This window comes from Tubulanus polymorphus, chromosome 2 (genome assembly GCF_964204645.1).
Source record: "Tubulanus polymorphus chromosome 2, tnTubPoly1.2, whole genome shotgun sequence".
In the NCBI taxonomy this organism is placed as follows: domain Eukaryota; kingdom Metazoa; phylum Nemertea; class Palaeonemertea; order Tubulaniformes; family Tubulanidae; genus Tubulanus; species Tubulanus polymorphus.
Window position 1 is genome coordinate 6,765,602 of NC_134026.1, and position 8,129 is coordinate 6,773,730.

Below are 8,129 nucleotides of genomic sequence, written 5' to 3' on the forward strand. Positions count from 1 at the left end.
ATAAATTAATATACATTAAACATATTTGTTGAAGTTTGTTTTGTTTTGAATGAGTTTTCTTTGTTTCTCCGGAGGAAGGATTGAACAATTCAAACTCTGACCCATGGACTTAAGAAACTGTATTTCATATATGAAACTTCAAATTATGCGGGGTGTGACAAGATGACAAATCAGCCAATCGTCGAACTCTTATTTGAGAGACGCAAACTTGGTGGCAGCACCGTACGGTCACCTGGCGGAATTTCTGTGAACTAATGTAATGCCGCGGACTGGTGAACGCGCAGGCCCAGGATATTTCATTAGTTCATTGAAATTCCGCTAGGTAACCGTACGGTGCTGCCACCAAGTTTGGCGCGGGAATCAACTTATCCAATTAGCTGTATCAGATGTTAATAAATTCGATAAACCTTTTATATACAATAAGATCATCTATTTGCATTGTTAGGTTTTATAATGATATGACAAAACATATTCCCGCATGAGTTGTTTGGAGTTATTTTGATTCTGAGTGGCCCTTGAGTGATGCCGGCGTAAAAGACAGATGAATAGGGTGCCATATGTTCGACTCCACGCATCGGATCTATATTTCTTGCATAACATCAAATTTGAGCGTATTGATAAATTAGAAAGATTATTAGTTGCCTTTTTAATACCAATTACGATGCGTGACTGACAAGTACTTTGACATTTTACAGACAGAATCTGGAAGTTCAAGAATTCAAATCTTTCTGCTCATAATCTCATTTTTTACAAAATACAAGCCACAATGGGATAGCGTTGAGAAAGTACATGCGCCGATAAATACAAAACCACTCTGGCAATTTCAGTCGACGTTTACATAACCTGAAAATAACATTTTCCCACAATCGATCGAAGTTTGACAGTTTAACAAACGACCAAGATTCTATTTCACGAGCTCGCAGCGATGTTCATATAAGTCAATATTCAAAAAGAAATAAAATTCCATTACAAAAAGAAAGAACCCTCGAGGAATCCTCCGATAATGATTTTGATTTATGTGTGTGAATTTTGTGACAGTGACATAGTTTCATATTTCTGAGCCACGATTTGTTGTAATTGTGTTATTTATGTGTCTATATATAATCAAATTCTCATCTGATTTGTATGAATACTCATATAATGAAAACCTGAAAGAGATAGTGATTGGAAATTAGAATTGATCACCACAAGACGTAGTTTATAGTTAACCTAGCGGTTGCGTTGGTGCAGTAGGCCTAACTAGTGTGGTTGGAATGTGGTGTAAATTTGTAGTTTTCCAGTTAAGTTGAATTCTGAAACCAGATGCGTTTATTGAACTCGAATCAGTGGGAAATTTGTCGGAAGAGGAAATTGTGAATAAATCAGTTATATTGACTTTTTGTTATCGCTTACGGAATTGTGTAAATAAACGGTAATAGTTGTGTAAACATTTCGAATATTCATGAATTGGTCTCAAATACATTTACTTGATTTAAGCATATACTACGGAATTGCGTCAATACGAAAGCAATAATCTATAATATCATTGTTTCAATCACTTTACTACTATGAGCGAATTGACAATGCGTTTTCAATATGCACGATCAGACATATACTCACCTCTTCAGGAATGCTAATCCACTGTTCCGAAAGAGGGTGGCTGAAACCAACGATGCAAAGGTCATATTTTTCAGGACCTTTCGTTTGTGCGTTATGTAATGGTCACCAAGTTCGGTAGTCATCAGACCTGTATTTTTGAGAGAGATAGAAAAAATTGCCGCCATAACGCTCACATCCAATGATGTTTTTCTGCGATACAGCGATGACTCATTGAAAACCTGACCGATGGATGGATTATCTGATTGATGGATGAAATGAAAACATGGCTGAAAACTAATCGAATCAATTTTGTGATTGATTGATTTATAGGATTTACCGGGGAATAAGCTTTCACTGGCTGCGTCGACCCGTAACTACCTGAAACACTGTCCAACATTCATCGACACGCGAGACTTAGATTAAAAATGACGGCAGGCAAATTAGTAATTTAGATCTGGATAGAGAGGATTTGTTTCTAGCGCCACGCGAATCCCTGTGGAAATATTAGCTATTGATCTCTGCAGTTCAATTGAATAAAATACAGTGGATATTGCGATGATGGAGAGGGCTGTGGGTATACAGAGGATGCAGTTGCCACAACTACCTGCCGCATGATTTTACTGCCTCCGGATATCGTTGATTATTTCATTCTTGGCATATTGAAAACTCCATAACTTTGGTCTCGCAGGATATCGATGAAAATTAACTGTTTACCGAAATACGTGGCCTACACACTGTTTGAATAGCAAGGAATATTGGAATGGAGCTCCAGTGGTTGTTGATCTTTAAGTCCGTTTATGAAGAGTGCTAAACATGTCAATATTAATATATCGTAGTTTGCATAGTTAATTATCTTCGTAGATTGTATTTGTTGTAGAGCTGGTGGACTTTGGGTCGATACGCGTAACTGAACTCGGGGATCACGGAATATCAGACCAGACCAGACGATATGTCTGCACGGCAAGAGACTAACACCAGTACCACCAATAAAAACCTCTGAAGTTGGAAAAAAATAAATCGACTGGATAATCAGAAACGTGCGTGAACGTATTTCAAATTCAGAGCTTTTTAACAAACGGCATTTGGCGAAATCGTGAGCATTGGAACTGCTTGAACAGACGGATTTTTATACCTATAGATTCTTTTTCATTTCATGAATTAAAGTCAAGCGATCTTCGTATTGTCAGCGCAACAACAAATACGCACCATGCCGAATAAGACGCGCATTAAAGAAAAAACGACTGTATTGAAAACTGAGTTTAAAATGAAAGATCTTTTCAATAAAAATGATCGACCTGTTTCGCCAACAAATGCGAACAGTGAAAGCGATAGCGATTTCAATAGAAATATAGCGGATAAATTTGACAGTAGAACCGCTGTTCTCATATCTAAACATGACATATTCGTTTCTAAACGGCTTCTGGAAGACCTGCGTTTATTGAAACCGACGACACAAAAAACAAAACAGCAAAAACAGGTTGTTAAACAGAAGTTAGAAGAGGGTTCAACTCGAGCTTACGATCGCTCATACACACCGGTGGAATCGTCTGCATGGGTCCGGAGGAATAATACTTCTTTGGTTTCTTTCGACTTTCCTAAAACTGGTAAATTAAGGTAAAATATATAAGATAGGTGTGTAAGAGATTAGATATACATGTAGTTATCAGATAAGATTGTAAGATTGAAAAAATCGAGTCCGTGTTTCCTTGGGCTCGTGTCGTTTATGCAACGTTTCGATAGTCATCTTCAGGAGTACTTCAGCATGGTATCATTCATGATTATGATGAATAAACTAACCAACTAGCTAACTTCATTCCCAAGTGTGGGATTTAGTCACAACTAGGACTTAATACTATTGTGGTATGAAAAATGTATTTTTTATTGTATTCAACTTATATATTCATTTATCACTCTTGAGAATGCGCTATTGTGGTACTCTCAGTTAGCTAGCTGTAGAAATATAAAGATTTGGAAATCCATTTATCACTCTTGAGTGCGCTATTGTGGTACTCTTATAGTTGCCTTAGAAATATAAAGATTTGAAAACTGTATTGCAAAATTGTACACCGTAATGAATCTGACGAATTCAACATTTTTAATCACCCACGAGGTTGCCCGCATTTGGGTTAATTAATGATCTGAACAATTAATGTGTGCTCATTGAAAGTCGAGCTTTTGGGCCTTAGAATGCTATACATATACCGTACGCTTTGAAAAAAAGAATTCAAATTTCATGTAATTATCATTACCTACGTCTTTTTAAAGATTAGTTTGTTACCAACTGTGGCGAGAATCCAAAGCTTATTGCACGCGATGGCTCTTTTATCTCTAGAGAATTGTCCGATCGCATGACTTCGATATTTCTGTATTTTCCCAGGTTATCTACGACGACGGAAAAGACAACGCTACAAAGTTCACCGGCGTCTGCCGAGGGTCGTTCGAAAACTATTTGTTCCCAGACGAAGGAAAAAGCTAAAGAAAACCTGGAGATGATGTTACCGGAGTTAAAGACGAATTCGTGTCGTCTGCACGGGACCAGAAAACGATCGTCTAGTTCACCGAACTGTCTACAACAGACTTCCTCGACATCGGAGGGTCAGAGGTGCGGCGGTATAAGAACGCGCTCCTGTAGTTCGCCACCTCTAATGTTATCACCGGAATTAACTCACATCCCGTCCGATAGACTGGAAGCGTACGTCGAGCAGTTATACGCGAATGTTCTACACGATCACTGCGACGACGACTCATCAACTTCTTCCGACGACTCGTGTTTAGCTACGAACCGTATTAGAAAATTCGGCAATTCTAAAACCGCCGCAAATTCGAGACATTTCACTTTACCCGAAATTCACAACGATTCGTCTTTGTTTCATCGAAAAACGTGTCGGTACCACAACGTAAATAGTAACTTATCGAATACAGCATCGGTGGACGATGCTACTCGAGAGGAGGTGGCGGAGCGGGGCGCTGGACGTCGCAAACACAGCGAGGACGTAGTTCGTACGTGGCTTCACCGGGGCGATAGTGCCCCGAAATATGTCACTAATCTGGTAGACTATAACGCGTTACAAGAACACGATTCCGAAAAACCGACCAAGACTAAACAACATTTTCCCAGATCGCTAAAACCGACAAAACTGGACATATTTTTACCGACTGCCGGGTCGAATTGTCTCGAAGAGAAATTGTAAATGTTTTAGATGAAAGAAGTGCTTAGCCTAAAATGTGGATTTTTGCACAGTTCGATTCGTCATCTAAATATTGATAAATGAATTTGTTTATGGTCAGTGCCCCTTAAACCGTGCGGATCAGTTTATTGCTAGATAACATTATTGCTGGTAATTTTGTTATAGAATTACTCAAGATGCTCAGAAAACGATCAATTTTTTTTGAATTCTTCTGAGGTGAGGACCCGTAACCCCCGCTGTCCTGATGCTACGGCATGATCGCAGTCAGTTTCTGTGCTGTACTGTTTATACAGCGGCCTAGGAAGTTTTGTACCCCCTCTAAATTCTTGGATCCAGTTTTGCTTTTGATGGTCATTTTGAACATTTTCATTCTACACTGCGTGCCATACTCAAAATAAAATAGAGACCTCTCTTTTGTGTTTTATATGTTTTTAGTGGTTCTCGATGGTATTTATCAACTCTTTGCTCATCCTCGCTTGCCAGGGTTTGAAAGCCTCCCGCCGAAGCTCACACCAACACCTAGGCGCATATCCTTTATCACATTGCTCAGGATGTCTTGGGCGACGGTTGCCGCTTAGCGGCTACCAGTCTATGGATTGAACCTCCCTGATTGAACCATATCAGATGCAGTTTTTCAGTAGTTCCCACGGATCTCCTGGGAACCATAAATTTCACTATGTTCCTCGCACTAAGACATGTTAATTGCCCAGGAGTGATGGTGGCTTGGTGTGCTTGGCTTTGATTCAATTGAGGCAAATCATTGTTTACACCAAGTTGGTTTAGATGCCCAGCATATATCCGACCTCGGTAGATGTCATATATACTACATGTTTACACTGACTACGTGTGACTAAAACCAACCAAAACAATAGGAAATAAAGGAACGAAAATAGAAAGATTTACTATACATGCATGCGTTTATTGACGTAGAATGGAAAGCAGCAAGTTGCTCACACAGACAGCTCTACACCTGATTGATTGAACCCCCGAGTTCTTAAAAATAACACACATACACACAATACTACTACACCATCATCATCATCATTCTCATCCGAGACGAAACTTCACTAAAATTATTCATCGATTGAAAGATTTGTAATATTTGCACCAAAAAAGAAGCAACTAAACAAAGCAAACCAACAGAGAGAGAACAGACCAGCTGAATAAAGGAGACAAAAATACATTCGTTAATGCTTCGATAAAATTAACTGGCTAAGGAGGTGGTTTTAGCGGGGACCTCTTCACTGGACACAAAAAAATTACGGCTAGATGAATCGCATCCTCCATGGCAGGGATTCCGATAGCATCGAGACTCGCCACGGTACCGAAACCCCGCCCGATTAACCGAGCAGCTACATACGCAGCTTAGCAGTGCTGCTCGCATTATAGGACAATCATAAATTCTTTTTATTTTAGCCCGGGTTAAACTAATGATGGCTATCTTGAAATATACTCCGGTGACAAAACAACAGGCAATCCAATTGGCACTGCACGTTAGCGCGCGACTAAGCTGCGCATGCACCTACATGCTGGGGCTGATCTAGCAGGGGTTTGTGCTAATTCCTCCCGAGGGAGGATGCGACTTATCAGAAAACATCAAGGAAAATAACTCCTGCACTGATCAATGTAATTAAATCTTAAATATTAAGAAACATACAGTGGTAAACCGAAGTGATTTCAATTGTGACCCGTGCTAAAAAAAAACTGCAATAAACTACAAACTTAAAAACCCTCCTTCAAATGTCTAGAAATTCGAACGATTCACCGCAGTAGACTGCTCAGGCGAAATTCCAACCAGGATCCAGTTCCACAGCCGTGAGTTCAGAGTTTACTGTGAACTCCGGCTCCAGTTCCACAGTTGTGAGTTAAGAGTTAACTCTGAACTACGGATCCAGTTCTGCAGTCATGAGTTACAGTTAGTTCATTTTTAACCCAGAGTATGAAACTGGCTCGTTTTCCATGACAAAATTTTCAAAAATTCACACTCATTTTTACCCTGTTATCAGCAAATTCCTGACGGAACTGTTCAATTAGAGTCTACTGCAGCGCGTATTCACAATGCAAGGAGGGATTTACATGTATCCTAGAGGAATATTATGCAGCTCTATTTAAAGGAACAATAATAATAATAATTCATGCTTCAAACGTTTCATTCACTTCTCGAGAAAAAAATCATAGAAAAAATATGACAATATTAAATGCATTATTACAGTAATCAACCTACAGGCATCGGACATTAAATCAATAATAAAAAAGATTTCTCTAATTCTAGAGTGTCAGTCGCAAGATATAGCACAAAGTATTTTAAAAGACTCGAATAACATTCGTACAATATAAAAAAAAATAATATAACAATAATCAATAGTGATAATACGTACATAAATAAAAAAAAGAAGATTAGTCAACGTTTCATTACTAAGTTTCGAGTCCAGTGAAGAGTTTTGTAGGACAGTCATACTAAGTTTAGGGTCAAGTCGTCTTTATTTCTGAGTTCCAATTATATTGTAATATCATTTCCAATTCAATTTAAGTGTAAGTCGTTGTTTGGATAAGTCGTCACATAACTCCAAGTCATTTCGATTTTTGAGTTCCGATTTGTAAACCGGTATTTCAACCGGTATTTCAAATTCAATTTACAGTGAAACCCGGTTACAACGAGACGCTTCATGGGACCAAAAAATATGTTCGTCATAACTGATAGTTCGTTATATCCAGTATGAAATTACTTAAGTTTTTTTAACTTAGGATGAAATTCTATATTTGTTATATCCGATGATTCATTGTATCAGAGTTCATTGTAATGAGGTTACACTGTACTATTTGGATCGGTCTTTGACACAACGATCGTCACAACGACTTGACCGTATCAAACTGTAAAACGGAATGATTTAAGAGGGTTCCCTTACATCTACTTTCAAAAAGTCGACGTTCGATCGAAGGAAATGTATTTTACAAAAATGTCTTATTAAAAGACGTTGAGGAAAAGTAGGTCGATCCAGTTTAACATTATTCTTACTAGTGACACCATGGACTCTTATAGTCCATGGTCACACGAACGTTATGAACAAATGTTAGCTCGCAGGAAAATAATACGAACCAAGATACAAACATACAAACAGAATAATAATTAACATAATAATAATAATAATAATAACAATAATAATAATAATAACCTTCTAAACAACTAGAACAAACTATAACAAAAGACAAACATGCAAGACACAAAATGACATGAAAAACTGCTCTGACCAAAAACTCCGTGGATGCTTAGAAAAAAAAAAAATAAATATCAGGTAAAAATATTCAGTATGCTAATCGAATACCTTAAAACAAACGAGGAATGGAGTGTACTCGTTGAGTGAG